We start from the raw sequence: 14,896 nt of genomic DNA, 5'->3' as shown, positions 1-14,896 counted from the left end.
TGGAGAGAGGAGAAGTGGGATTCACTTTTCATCGATCAAAGACTTGATGCGGACTCAGACATATGGAGAATCTCGAAAAGTCTAGCGGGGACTTCGAAGTCTAAGACAGCGAAAAAACGGATCTACTGGTCGAATCGTTCGAAAAACAAATGGAATGCCTACCTTTTAAAAAGGGAAGTGGCGCCATTCGAAACAAAAAAAGTCATCAGAGGGTCCAAGAATCTAGGGATAAAAGCACTTCCAAACTATCTCCAAAATCATCTAGTTTCACCAAAGGTGTTACCAAAAATCATCAGCAATCTTAAACATAAAAAGGCACCTGGATACGATGAAATTTCAATATTCCAAACTCAAAAAGCTTCCACAGAAGCAGCTCTGGGATTTAAACAACATCACAAATTTCATCATGCTGCTGCAACACATCCCAAAAATTTGGAAACACGCACATATAGTCGTGATTCCGAAAAAAGGAGCAGATTCTTCGCCTTCAGACTACCGGCCCATCAGCCTGCTTAGTTCAATGTCCAAGATTGCTGAAGGAGAACCACATTATACCAGATGAACAACACGGGTTCAGAGCCAAACATTCATGTGCACATCAGACCACTAGATTGGCAACATAAATTCACTTCGCCATGAAGAAAAAGCACAAGCTCTGCGCGATCTTTTTAGACCTAACAAAAGCATTTGAAAAAGTTTGGCACGACTGCGTAATACACAAAGCCTTCGAAGCAGGTTTACCCGAAGACCTGATAATTTTACTGCGTTCCTTTTTGTCGGGTAGATCCTTTCAAGTAAAGATCGGTAATACACTCTTCAGTCCTAAATAAGTCAAAACAGGAGTCCCCCAAGGTACCTCAATAGCCCGAGCATTATTCAACCTCTTCATGTCAGACTTCTCAATGTAGAAAGATGTGGAAACCGCCCAATACGCGGATGACATAGCTTTCTTCACCAGTTCTCGTTCTCTAGATGCTGCTCAGAGAAAACTTCAAATTCAATTAAATGCCACAGTCCAATGGTTAAATTTCTTGAGGTTGCAAGTCATCCCCCAAAAAACCCAGGCCATAATCTTTCACAATGAGAGAGACATCAGCGATTACCAGCTGAGAGTGGAAATAGTCTCAATCCCGTGGCGATCAAAAGGCCTCGATCTCGGCCTCATCTTTGACCGTAGATTCCAATGGTCATCACAGATAAATAAAGCAATCCCCAAAAGCTATGGTGTCGCCATAGTACTTAATCCCCTTATCTGTAGAATAAGTAAATTGTCTCCGATGATTAAAGTTTTGCTTTACAAGCTGCTTATCAGACCCGTCATGTTATATGGATCTAATATTTGGTATCGGTTTATCAGGCCGGAACTAGTGGAAAAGCTTCAGGTAATGCAAAATAAACTTCTCAGGCAAACTTTGAACGCGGCATGGTTTGTCAGAAATACTCAAATTCATCGGGAAACTGACACGCCTGAAATAAAACGTTTCGTTTTCTCCTTACACAAGAAATTCCGTGCAACCTCAGCTGTCTCCAACAATTCCCACATCAGATCCCTGTCAGAGGTGTTCCCAATCAGGTAAATCCGAAGATTATCCCCCCAAAAGCGGTTCCTCATGCCGCCAAATGTTCTCATACCCCAAAATAAAGTGCCTTCTCGGGCAATCTTCTCTTATACATTGAGTTAACATCTGCAAGGAAATCTTTTCAGCTGGTAAATCAGGCCAAAAAAAATCTTCTTTTGATGCTTTGATCATCACCGCCACGGAAAGAATACGTTCGGGTAGCATACAATCAGTAATGCTGATGTTATAACGAAATGATATTTACCTCTGAGTTCAAACTATCTATTCATTTCAAAATTATAAGAAACATTTAATATCTGCATAACTACACCTTCAAAACTCTTCATTTATTTGTAATATTAATATTGTAAGGTTAATTTCGTATTAAAATGGCACTGATAAAACAAAATGAATATTATGGCCAAAAGCGTACCCTTATCTAGTACTATTTCAACAACCACCTTAAAGTACATTTGGGATTTTTATTAATTGGACTTCATAAATTAAATTGATATTTCTGCGATGACTGAGTATTATTTTAATAAAATAACAATTAATATAATTTTTAAATACGCTAGTTAAACTAGTACATATTCTTTTCAAAATTTCTACTTTTTACTTATGAAATTAGGGAAAATACAAAACAACATTATAACAATAAACATAATTTATTTCAATAAAAAGGACAATAGTAGAATGTTATGTTATTATGAATGTATAATTCATAATAAATTATAATATTTAAATGATCTCTCTTCCACGCCACCTATGAGGTAGAATTCTAGGCGCATTTTCTTAACGTGGTATCCCCTTTGTAAATCTAATCCACCAGTATGGGCATTTACTTGGGTAACAATGGTCAATAACTGCAAATGAATCAGACAACCACACAGTGTTAGTTTCATAGTTATGATTATATTCAGTTTTTGTGCTTACTCTGTTTTATGGTTGCATCCTTTTTATCGATTTTCTCTGGGCTATTCTTTAAGGGTCTAAGTTATATGGACATCATTAAGATTGTGGTAACATTGGTCAATAACTGCAAATATACCATCATCTTTCAAATTGGGGTAGATGTCCAAATATTCATCTCGTGGCTTATATAACAGGATACATACTGCATTTTTTATCTCATTTACCCATTCTTCAACATTTATGGCATCATTTTCATCTCTAATAGCTGTGGATTTAAGATTATTTTCCTTGTCAAGTCATTTCACTATTATAAAAGGATCTATATCAGGGACGTTTTTAACTTTGAAGAATGAAGATACCTCATCGGAAACGTGGAAAAATAATCCCTCTGTGCCAGAAATATTTGAAGGGAGTTATTTAGTAACAGTTTATTCATTTTGATTGACTGAGATTTAGGTTCGACTTGTGAACGAGCAGAAGACAAATCCGCATTAAGTTCTATTCACGAATTGCTAAATATAATGACATTACATTTTCATATGAATTAATTACTGAAGAGGTATATTAATGTGAAATTATTAGATGCAATATATCAATATATCAAAATTTTCAGGGACCTCTGCACAATACAGTTTCTACCATCGCTTTGTATTTAGGAAACGAAAATTACGCAGTGGATGGTAGAAGCTTGAAGAATACTCATAGGAAAGGAAAACATCGTCCTTTGAAGATCAAAAAGAGTGAAAAGTTAGAAACACCTGTAGCTCTATTAAACAATTTAGCATTAAAGATAGCGATGTTTGTACAATACGCTATAGTTACTGATATTTTGGTATTCAATATTGTTTAGTTAAATATAGACATATAAATAAGGTGCCTTTTAGGAACAAATAGAAGGCAAGACTACATCACCAGATATTTCGGAGAAAAAATCTTATTTAAAAAAAGTAAATGGCACGGTTTATTCTAATGATACTCTTCATGTTAGAAGAAATGATTCTGATACAAAGGGAACTTTCAAAGTCCATCTTAACATCAACGATGTTAAATTTTATGGAGAGGCTCAAACGATAAAAAATGCTCACAATGAAGCTGCAATGAAAGCTCTAAATTATATTAACAAAAACAAGGAGTTCTCATGTGAAGCAATGGGTAGACAATTTATTATAGAAAATGATGATTAGATAACTTACCTTTGTTTCAGGTAATTGCAAAGAACAAAATCAAATGACAAAATTACCCATTTCTATTGTGTATGAAGCTGCTCAAAAACGTAATTCGGCTGTTAACTTCGAGATAGTCGACGAATTTGGGCCAGCCCATAAGAAATCATTTACAACAAAATGCACGGTTGGTGATTTAGAAGTCGCTGGATTAGGAAAATCTAAAAAGGATCGCTGCTGCTAAGGTTGGAGGGTAAATACACAAACTGCAACAAAACTCTAAAACTCCTCTCCAGCAACCAACAAAATCCAAAAATATAAATAGAAAAACAAAATTGTAGACTACTTTCGACAAGATTGATATAATGTTTGACAATGTGGTAGATTTTGGCAATGGTCTTATTGTTAAACTACAACGTACGTCAGAGTTAATTTAAATTCGTTTTTATGATATTAAGTGGATTTTTATAGTCTATTTTCAGGATGATGCCAATTCCAGCAAATATTAAAATTAGGTCACCTTTTAAACATAGAAGTACAATATACTGAGTACCTTGAGAATGAAAAACACTACGCAGTCCTAGGATTTGGAGCAATATATCCTTTTGTAAGTAATTATTGATACCGAGTTTTTTAAAGCCTTTTTCCATATATTATTATTTAGATGTACTTGGGTGAAGGCGTAAATATCAAAAATTCTCGTGACCTAGTACCTAGTGATATCAGGTAATTTTATTTGTTTTAAATTCGCTCGGCAACCCAAAAAACAAACTTCTATAATCTTGTCAAATGTCTGTTTCTAAACAATCGGTCTTGCCGTATCATTTTTATTTTCCCACAATCTTATTACAGATGAAAATACACTTATTTAATATTGTAGTGATATTTTGGACATAGAATTATTCCAAGATTTATATGTAGGAGACAATCAGCATAGAAAATGAGAAAAGTCATTCGGAACTGTGACTTTATACGTTATTTAGTATAATATTTATGTTATAAGATCGATTTTAATAAAATTATATTTATAGATAAAATTTATTTTGTTGGCAACCTTAAAATGGCCATCGAGCATATGAGACTTTAAACTGGTAAATAAATAAAAATTGCACTGAGCTCAGTTTATTTTGATATATATTTTTTTTACGAATCACTTATGTTTTGGGACGGGACGGAATTAATACACCACTTATGGCGTTGGAACAAAAGAGAAACTCTTTTTTATTTCGTTTTCTACATTGACCAGCTAGAACCAAATGGTCTTCGGCTGATATCGCTTCAGGTTCGGGATGTGTTTGTTTTGCGGGCGACAGAGATCATGGCTTACGACTGGGACTGTCCTAGTTTCTTTACTACCGGGGTTTGAGGATGGGTAGGGATTTTATTAATGTGTTATCGTGTGCTAAGGTTCCTATGGATAACCTCACACTGAGCATGTTTATGAAACTTTTCACAAATGAGATATCTAATTCGAGGTGTGTGTTGACGTTCCTCATAAACCATGGGGCTCTGAGTAACGCATGGACTTTTTTGGATTGGAACACTTGGAGCAGTGCAAGTTGTCTCTCCGAGACATACCTATATCACACATGTGGTCCATTGAGGCAGATTTGACGGACTAGCATTTTATACAGAGTCGCTTTCTGTGGGATTGGGAGTTTGCGGAGTAGAGGAAATAATAGGCTGTACACGGATTTGGGCATACCATTGGAATCTGCGGTCGAACTGGAGACCGAGGTATGAGACTTTCTGGAGCCAAAGGATAAGGACTTTGTCGTTTTGGAGGCGATAGGCGCGAAACTCCTTCTTGCGGTGGAACAGAATAGCCTGAGTTTTGCTTAGGTTAATCTGAAACCGCCAGAATTTGTACCACGCTATCGCTTGGTTCAATTGTACTTGGAGACTATTGCGTATCGCGTCGGGACATTAACCGGTTGTGAAGAAAGCGGTATCATCTGCACAAAATGCTGCGTGGGAAAGTTTGCAGAGCGGGAAATCAGCCATATAAAGGTTGAATAGGGCTGGGGCTAGTGGAGAGCCTTGCGGTGCTCCTGCGGAGATTATTTTACGAGAGGCGACTGCTTCACTGATCCTCACTTCAAAGGGCCTACCATCCATGTATGAATTTATCAGGGATATTAGGTTATTCGGTAGATTTAATTTTTAGCTTTAATAAAGCTATTATTAGCTAATATTAGCCCGTGGTGTCATACTTGGTCGAAAGTTTTGGAGACATCTAAGAATATGGCTCCTGTTTTTCGACCTTTTATCATTGTCTGGTGAATATTTAGCACGGAAACTGAATTGTTCGTTTGGAATTATGTGATGAGCGTCTGTGAAATAATTTAAGGCGTTTAATATCGCCTTTCGGCAAGTTTCAAGAGGAACTTTATTTTGATCCCTGGTAATTTATACCCACTCCATAGAAGTCACCTCTACTAACTTTTCTTCCTCCTTTCTATACTAGCCCTTGTATCGAGACAAGTCATATATTTAACACTCCCCTTCAAAGTAAATGTACTATATAACTTAACCTAATTAAGATTGTAAACAAAGATTACAAAAGTACATTTAAATTGACAGAACAAAACTATTACATTGTACATACAAATTTGTTTGAACTTAGGACCATTCTATTTCTACAATGCGAGAATTTTAACTCTAATTAATAATTTAATCAAATGAATTTACACAATTATGTGATAAACAAAGATAACAGTCAATTTTCTACTTAAAAACAATTCTCTCTTTGAACAAAAAAGGCTTTGAACAATTATAGAAATAGTCGCCAAAACACTGTCCAATTTAATATCGATTATATAGTTTGTTCTTGGGCTGCCAAACATACACATGTATTTCTCTTCGAGTGAATTTCTTCCATGCCTCTGGGTTGTTTTTATCAAATGGTATGAATTCATTAAAACTTCCTAGTTGATTACCATACCAGTCTTCATAACTTGCTCCTGGAAGTCCACTTCCGCCTTACATTAGTCCATGGTCTTGGACTAATTGGTCAGCACTATCCCAATTTTCTGCTTCTAATATTGTACTCAATTTTGTTTTCTCCAGTTTTCTAACTTTATTACCTTCACCTATTACTTTCAACTCAATCATTCACTAACATTATTCTGCTTTATGAGCTTTCATCTGTTCTTTATCTTTATACTCCAAATCAATAATTAAGGGGTGTTCACTTTTGTTTTTTCTTTTCTTTTTAACATTCTTCACAGTTCCCTATGCTTTATTCTTATTTTCATCTAGACGAAATTCATCAGAATCAAATCCTAATGTGTTTGTTATTTCCATTACTATCAGATTCATTATCACTCCATTTCCAACTGGAAATCAGAATCTTTTTAATATAATCCAGAACTGTGTAAGTATTGTTCGTCTTTATCATATCTTACCATTGACTTGTTTTAATGAAAACATATCACCTTCAACTGTTGTTGCCTTTTCTGTTGAAATAAGCAGACAATAGGTGACATATATCACATGGTCTATTCTAATTTCCTTTCTTCTAGAATTGTTTTCCTCCAATTTAGACAAGATAGGTTCATTTTCATCAGGTTCGTCATCACTGTCTGTTATCTGCTCTTGAATGCTTTTTTTTTCATCATCACTCACATTCTTGTTTTCTTCTTCCTGTCGCCAAACTATCTGCATCGGTTTACACACAGATTCTTCTTTGGAATTTTCTCTGCTCACCTTATATTGGTCTCTCTATATATTTTCTAAACGGTATAGTTTTAATTATTTCTTCACTATTATCTATATTGAAGTTGACTTCCGTTGGCTTACCAAATTGGTGTGGTTAGATGCGATTTTGTAACTAACAAAACTTATATACCTTTTAATCTTCTATATATTACCATTTAAATTATAACTAAATTATTTTCCATTTTTGCCGGTGTTAATATTAATTTCAATTTGTGTTATAATCTTCTACGTAGAATTCCTCAAGCAGTCAAGAAATTATGTGTTTTTGATGAATCTTAATCTCTTCTTTCGCTGAATTTTCTATTTCAATAATTTGTTTAACTTCATAAAGACTTTCCATTAAATCCACTATTTGTTCTTCGTGTCCTTTTAATAATGAGCCATCAATGAACATAACGAGATGAACATTATCTAGTTTCGTGTTCCAACCTTTAGGTGAATTTCTCAATCCATACAATGCTTAATTTAATTTATAGTATATTGTTTCATAATTAAATTCTCCGATTTCTTGATATAGATATCTAGATCTATTGTTACATTTATAATATTATCAAACGTTTTTGATTTGATTGTTGAAAATTTGATTTTTCTTTCACTTTGGACCCAGTTGTGTTGAACTGATATTTATTTCAAAGTCTAACGCTTTCTTACTAAACTCTTCTTTATTGGGTTCAATAGCTTTTCATTCTACCTGAAATTTTGTTGGACCTCTTGTTTCTAGTTTTCAATACTTCTTTGGTCCTTGCAACTTACACATGGTTGATTTTCTAAAGCCTTCTCCATTACTAATTGACACATTGATTACAATGTTTCTTAATCCTAACGATAATTACGTTCGATCCCATGTTACTCGTTTACTAGTGTTTCCCTCATTGTTGTAAATTATACACGTGGTTGATTTCCTAAACTGTTGATTACTTCATTACTAATTACTACATTGATTACAATGTTTCCTTCAATCCTACTGATAATTCTGTTGGATCTCATGTTACTAGTTTACTAGTGCTTCATTGGTCCTTGGATATTATACACGTGATTGATTTTCTAAACTCTTAATTACTCCATTATTATTTACTACATTGATTACAATGTTTTCTTCCTTCTTACTGATAACTCGAGATCATATGTTTTTAGTTTTCTGGTGTTCCTTTTGATGGTCATTGATCTTTGAGAGCTCTAGTGCTCCGAAATTAATTTCCGTCGTTGCATACAGTCATCTTGTTACTTCCACTTTCCTTCGTGTATATATAATTATATATATACTATACCGAACTAAAAATACTTTACTTTACCTAATCTCCATTCCCCTGCAATCTCCGTCGTCACCCTACTACTTCTCATTTACACCGAGAATTCTGGGCCCATAACCTTTTATTATTCGGGACGGGACCGAATTAATACACCACTTATGGCCTTGGAACAAAAGAGAAACTTTATTTTGATCACTGATACCTATACCCACTCGATACAAGTCATAGCGCCCTCTACTAACTTTTCTTCCTCCTTTCTATACTGGCTGTTGTATCGAGACAATTCATATATTTAACATGTTTGAACTTTTGAGTTGGATTTTTTGTTTTTATTTTTTGAGTAAGGTATTTCTGTTACATTTAATTATACAATTCCTTGTTAAATTAAGAGAAAATGAGTTTGCATATAGGGAATTCGTTTAAAATATGTGTTATGATTTCATTTTAATTCCGAATATTTAATTAAATTGTCGAAAATAATTTTTATAGAATATTTTAACTTTTATAGCTTAAAATGATTATATGTAATAATACAATTATTGTCTGGAGCTTTATTTTATTTATAATATATTGTGAAGTAACCTTTGGACTCTTAAATATAACTAATCATATTTTCTAGTCCAGCAATTCGTTTAAATAGAAAAATATTCGGATTAATTTTCCAAGATAACAACACATTATATTTCATTCATCCAAGAGAAGAAGATCCAAGATGGAAAGGTAATTTTAATATAAAATGCACTATGATTCAAATAAAGTTAGTTTTTATTTATAAATTAAAAAAATACACATCAAAGAACCTTCAGCTGTTTTTTCATTAAAACATAATTAATTCTATGTTATTGTTATAATAATAAATAAAAAAGGTTCTATTTTTAACAACTACCATATAAGTAAGAAAAAAAGACATCGTTATCCCGTAGATTAATATTGGTAATTGGAGTGACATATTAAGAAAATTGTACAATATATATTATTATGAATTAAACATTATATAACGAATTATTTTATTGATATCATTTTTATTATTTTACCTGTCTGTCTATAAGTCTGATTATAAATATGCATAGAACTTGTCCGTATTAAAACAAAAAAATTGTTTCAAAGGGGCTTGGCTTTGGCTCTATTCGTGTTACACTCTGATAATTGTTCTTCAATAGTCTGAAAAAATATATGCCCAGCTTAAAACACTATTTTTTTCTACCACTATAAGTATCTACAATATTTAAATTTATAATATATATTCTTCACAATTTCTGCCTGACAAAATTATTACTTACCTTGAAAGATTAATTTTTCTTTAATTGCACATTCTAGATAAAAATATGGAAAGATTCGCCGACGAAACTTATATTCTGATAGTCGGCGGTAGTCCAGCTGGAATAAGCGCGGCTATATGAGCCAAACAACTGTTAGAAGCGGAAGGGAAGAAAATCAGGGTCGGTGGAATCAAAGTCACAGCACCCTTGATGGTGGTCTATACGGAACATAGATTTTTAGGTAAGCATCGTCGAGAAGGTCTTAGAAATGGGACTGGAAAGAGAAGGGCGCGTCTTTGAACACTCCCCTAACGGAGGATAAGTTCGGTCTGTGAACTAGCACCGGTAGGATTCCGGTACCAGCCCTTCCAGGTTGGATTCTTTGCCTTAAATCGATTTATATATTGAATAAATGATATTTCTTCAGGAACTCTGATGTATAATCATGGGAAATATATCGTCCCGTTGGGACACGTTGTTCAGTAGCTGGGAGAGCAAGCTGAGGCCGTGGGCCCGGGTTATGCACCTTCCGAGGTCCTGTACAACGATGACGGGAGCGTTAAAGGTATCGCGACGAATGATTCAACCATAAACCGGGTGCGCGGAGCACACCATCGGCTGGCCCTTGGATAAGAACACCTACGGAGGATCCTTCCTGTATCACTTAAACGACGAAGCACCCCTGACCGCTTTCGGGTTTGGATTACACCAATCTTTACCTGAGCCCGTTCAAGGAATTTCAAAGGTACAAGATCGGTAATGCGATAATGTTCGTTTCTTCGCCATCAAACACAAGGTTCAAACACCATCCGTCCATAAAGCATTACTTCGAAGACGGCAATAGGATCTCGTATGGCGCCAGGGCACCGGCGGTTTTCAGAATATCACCAATCTCACTTTCCGTGGAGGATGCTTAGTAGGCTGAGCCGCGGGTCGTATTACCTTGCCGAAAATTAAAGGATTCTACCTAATGAAAAATTAGAGCATTACACAAAAATAAGTTTTTTATTAATGAATTGTTTAAAAGTTCATAAAATAATCACCCAAATGTCATCAAAACACAACTGGAATCTTTTAAAGTCAACTAAAAGCGTATATACAGTGTATAACACAAGTTATGTTATATAACACTTTAAACTCGCAAATATCATATCAAACGAAACTTGGGCATCTTCGACGGAATCGAAGATTGTTTTTGTCCCGCTGGTGTGTATGAGTTTGTTTCGCTATATTCTGGAGAGTGCCAGCGACTGTAGATCAATGCCCAGAACTGAATCCACGGTAAGTCGTGCAACATCAAGGACCAAAGCCAGAACATCAACTGGGTGGTTCCAGAAGGAGGCGACTAGCTTACAACGGAATGCAAGGACCAATGAGATTTAAAGTTTTTATATATCTTTTAATTTATATTTTATTAGTTAAGAAGATACAATTTTTGTATACAAATAAATTTTATATTGTAATTTTACCAGTGTCCGTGGCTAGCTTGATTCAGCCCTATATCCTTGTTTCTTCCTTTTCCTCTCCTCTTTCTCTGAACTGATTCTGTGCAGCTCTGTATTGTTCTGGCCAGTCTTTTGGTTGCTTATTTCCATACATCTGTAAATCAATAATAACCTCATAATGCGCTTATAAGTCAATTGAAATAGTCACCTCACGCATGAACTGTAAAATAGATGCTCAACTTCTACACCAATATCCAAGGACACCAGAAAACTATAAAGGGATTCTGGAAAAATAAATCATCATTATAAAAACAATAACAGAATGGTATTGTAGAGCTCACTGTCTGATACTGGAGTGTTTGTCATAAATATATGTGATAAAATTAATAGAGTCAGTATCTTGTGAGCAGCATTAGGTACATTTGAACCAATTCATAATTAGAAACCCATTCTTCTTCATACAAATCATTTACTCAAGGCAATATCCTACTTAAAAAATAAAAAAATAAATAATTTTTACATCGTTATATTCAGTGTGTAACCGTATACCTAAAAGTTTATACAAAACAATATCAACACCATCCATATAACAATAATAATACCAAAATTTTCCAGAATACTAATGGCTTGTTGTATAACACTATCCACGCATTGGCCCTTTTGTGAAGTTCATTTTGATTTAATTAGGATCTGGTATAAAATGAAATTCCGTCAGCTTTACAAATAATGTACCTAACTAGATCGTTGATTATATTTTGTGTATTTTGATCCGGTACGTCTGGATCACTCTGTGATGTGCTTTTTTGAGACCCGCTAACTGGTCTTCTTCGCTACTTCGACATTTTTACGACTTGAAGAACTTTAAAATCGTGTATCAGCTATCTCCATACACCACTATCTTATAAAAAATAGAAATTTCATAGTATAGGCGACCTTGGGGAAATGTTTTGTTTAGTTCAATCAACGGTAGCGCTGCGATCGCAAATTGTGATTGGCTAGTTTAAATTCCGCCACTAACATGGAACGAGATTGGTCGATCAAATTGTGTGAATTTGGCATTTTCTATGGGCGTCCATTTTTTAGTTTGTTTTTTGAAGGTTTGGTTTTTTGTTTTGATCAAGAAATCTTCGTTTAACGTTGTGCATATTTTCTGTTTTACATTAATTATTATGGAGTAATAATATAGAAATTCATGACAATGCGTCAGTGTCGTAAAAGGTGTAGTGTACCTAGGTAAAAATCTACTACGGAAATTAGAAATCGTTTCCCAAAGAATGATCTCGCTCCTTTCCAAAAATGGGTTGCTCAAGTATATAGTTGTAAGTTACCTGGATAAACCACAATGCAAATATATTAAGGTCATGGTATCTGTCACGGACATTTTAGTGAAAAACTTAGAATTGCCCTTCCTTCACGAACAGATATTAGGGTAAATGCATATCCAACATTGTTTTTATCAGATACATATAAAATTATCTATCTACTACATGCCTGTATATATATTGTTTGTTTACAGAAAATAAAGACCTACTTATGAAGATGTTAGTAGTAATAAAATTCAACTAATCTACCAAGTTGTTCGTATGCTGTCAGTGTGATGTCTCTACATAAACAAGTCTTACAAGAAGGTAATAATTAAGATAACTGGAAAATTAGTAGTAATAAATACTACTTTTAATTGTAAAATATCCCTAAAATATATGTAATACTTTAACTTTTTAGAACAATCAGTGTTCAATAATTTTATAGTAGAGCTATTGTATATTTAAATTTGATTGCCTTGTTAAGAAAATATTTGTTACGGTACCATCAATTAAAAATTGAATTGCTACTTTTAGGGGATTTATTACCTTAAAGAAATCTATTGTGTCTAAATTTACAAATAACTACATTTGTTTAAATAATCTTAACCAAGATTGCTTAAAGCTTTTTGTTGGATCTATTAGAGGTCATGGAGGTAGAAACAGCATCCTAAACCTAGTATGTTAGAGAAATCTTTAAAAGGGCTCATCATCACTTCAATTTTTTCGCATCATTCTCCCGGAGAAAATTATGAAGAAGATGAACATGTTAGATAACTTATATTCTTTTTAACGGGAGATCTAGTGCCACTTGAGGTTGTTGAAGTTGAGTTTATATTTTCAGTTCCAAAGAAATTTGCTCTGAAGAAAACAAGAGTCTAATATTGTATTCTAGTCTTATTTCAAACCATTTAACAAAACTTCTGAAAAAGAGACAACATGCAATATTTGTCTACATTCTATATTAAGTAGTTCCACAGATTAAATACTCTAACATCTAAATTACATTAAAAAACATAAATTTTTAGTGTTTCAACTGTCCAATCCATAATGATTTTCAAGACCAAATTCTAAAAGTTATTATGAGGTGTGATTGTATTTTTGGTTTTATGAAGTTAATGCAATATCAACAGGGAAGGATTTAAAGTTTACCTTCAATATATTAAGATATGTTACAACTCTAATAGATCCCATAAAATTGATGACACACAAATATGAGAAGGCGTTATAGAAGAATTAGAGATATTTTAATTTTGCCTAGAATATAGTTCATAATTGTTTTATATTTGCATATATTTTTTGTTTATATATTTATATTATTTACATTTATGTATATTTGTATAGGATTTTATTTTAATAAATTAATTTTAAGAATTAAATTTGATTTTCATTTAAATACTGTTTGCCAATAAATGTGACGTCACAACGTAATCAGGCGAAATAACAGACCAATCAAAGTAAAGTATTTTCCTTACAGGTTTCTACATAACTATTTTAAACTAACCAATCAAATTCACATTGTCAGCGCCGTCGATGATTGAACTAAGCGAAACAGTGCCCCACTACTTAGCATTGGAGTTGCACACCCCTGACCACTATCAACACAAACATTTTAATAACTAGCCGCTAGGGATGCAGAAAAAATATCGATATTTTTTTATCGATATATCGATACTTTTTGGCCGATATATTTTCAGAAGTATAATTAAAAAAAAACCTTTCAAATCGGGACTTAATTTTAAACGTTTAGTAAATTCTGGTACTTAATTTTAACTTTTTTTATTATTTAATTAATACATTGTTACTAGTCGTTTCCGTCTAATCTACAATTTGTCTTTATGCTAACATAAATCTAGGTATATAACTATGGGAGTACCCATAGGCCCTAACTCAGTCTCTGGTAGAATAATGTTTATACTAAATTTTTTAATATATGCACCTCACTACACAACACTACACAAGATCAGATGGTTTGATTCTTTTGAGTCTGTGTCCTGTTCTGGTATCCAAAAGTTGCAATATTTCAGTATTCATATTAGAATGAAGTCTTTTCTCATGCCTCCTTGCAATTCTCTGGATTTCTTGACTGACTGTGGGTATCTGAAAGTCTCGATGTAGGTAATCAGTCCTATAGTACTTGAGTGCACCCACAATACCTCTCAGGACTTTGTTCTGAAAAATTTGTATTTTATTTATGTTACTCTTTGCAGAACATACCCATAATTGATCTCCCTATGTCCATAGAGGTTTCAATATTTGCTTATATAGTAGCCATTTATTATGT

The 14,896-nt window shown here is 33.7% G+C and overlaps 2 long non-coding RNA genes and 1 pseudogene across 2 annotated transcripts in view; all 3 read left to right on the top strand.

Moving 5' to 3' along the window:
- The window catches only part of LOC143197562 (uncharacterized), a 150,193-nt gene that overhangs the window by 5,577 nt on the left and 129,720 nt on the right, over positions 1–14,896 (top strand). The gene's annotated exons all lie outside the window — the stretch shown is intronic.
- The window catches only part of LOC143197559 (uncharacterized), a 150,092-nt gene that overhangs the window by 11,226 nt on the left and 123,970 nt on the right, over positions 1–14,896 (top strand). The gene's annotated exons all lie outside the window — the stretch shown is intronic.
- On the top strand, positions 9,002–10,848 carry LOC143197060 (electron transfer flavoprotein-ubiquinone oxidoreductase, mitochondrial-like; annotated as a pseudogene).

Source organism: Rhynchophorus ferrugineus, unplaced genomic scaffold (genome assembly GCF_030347505.1).
Source record: "Rhynchophorus ferrugineus isolate W39M unplaced genomic scaffold, kcgeb_rfMv2 rfM5, whole genome shotgun sequence".
Lineage (NCBI taxonomy): Eukaryota > Metazoa > Arthropoda > Insecta > Coleoptera > Curculionidae > Rhynchophorus > Rhynchophorus ferrugineus.
Note: the sequence above shows the minus strand (reverse complement) of the source record. Positions and strands in the feature narration are given on the sequence as shown.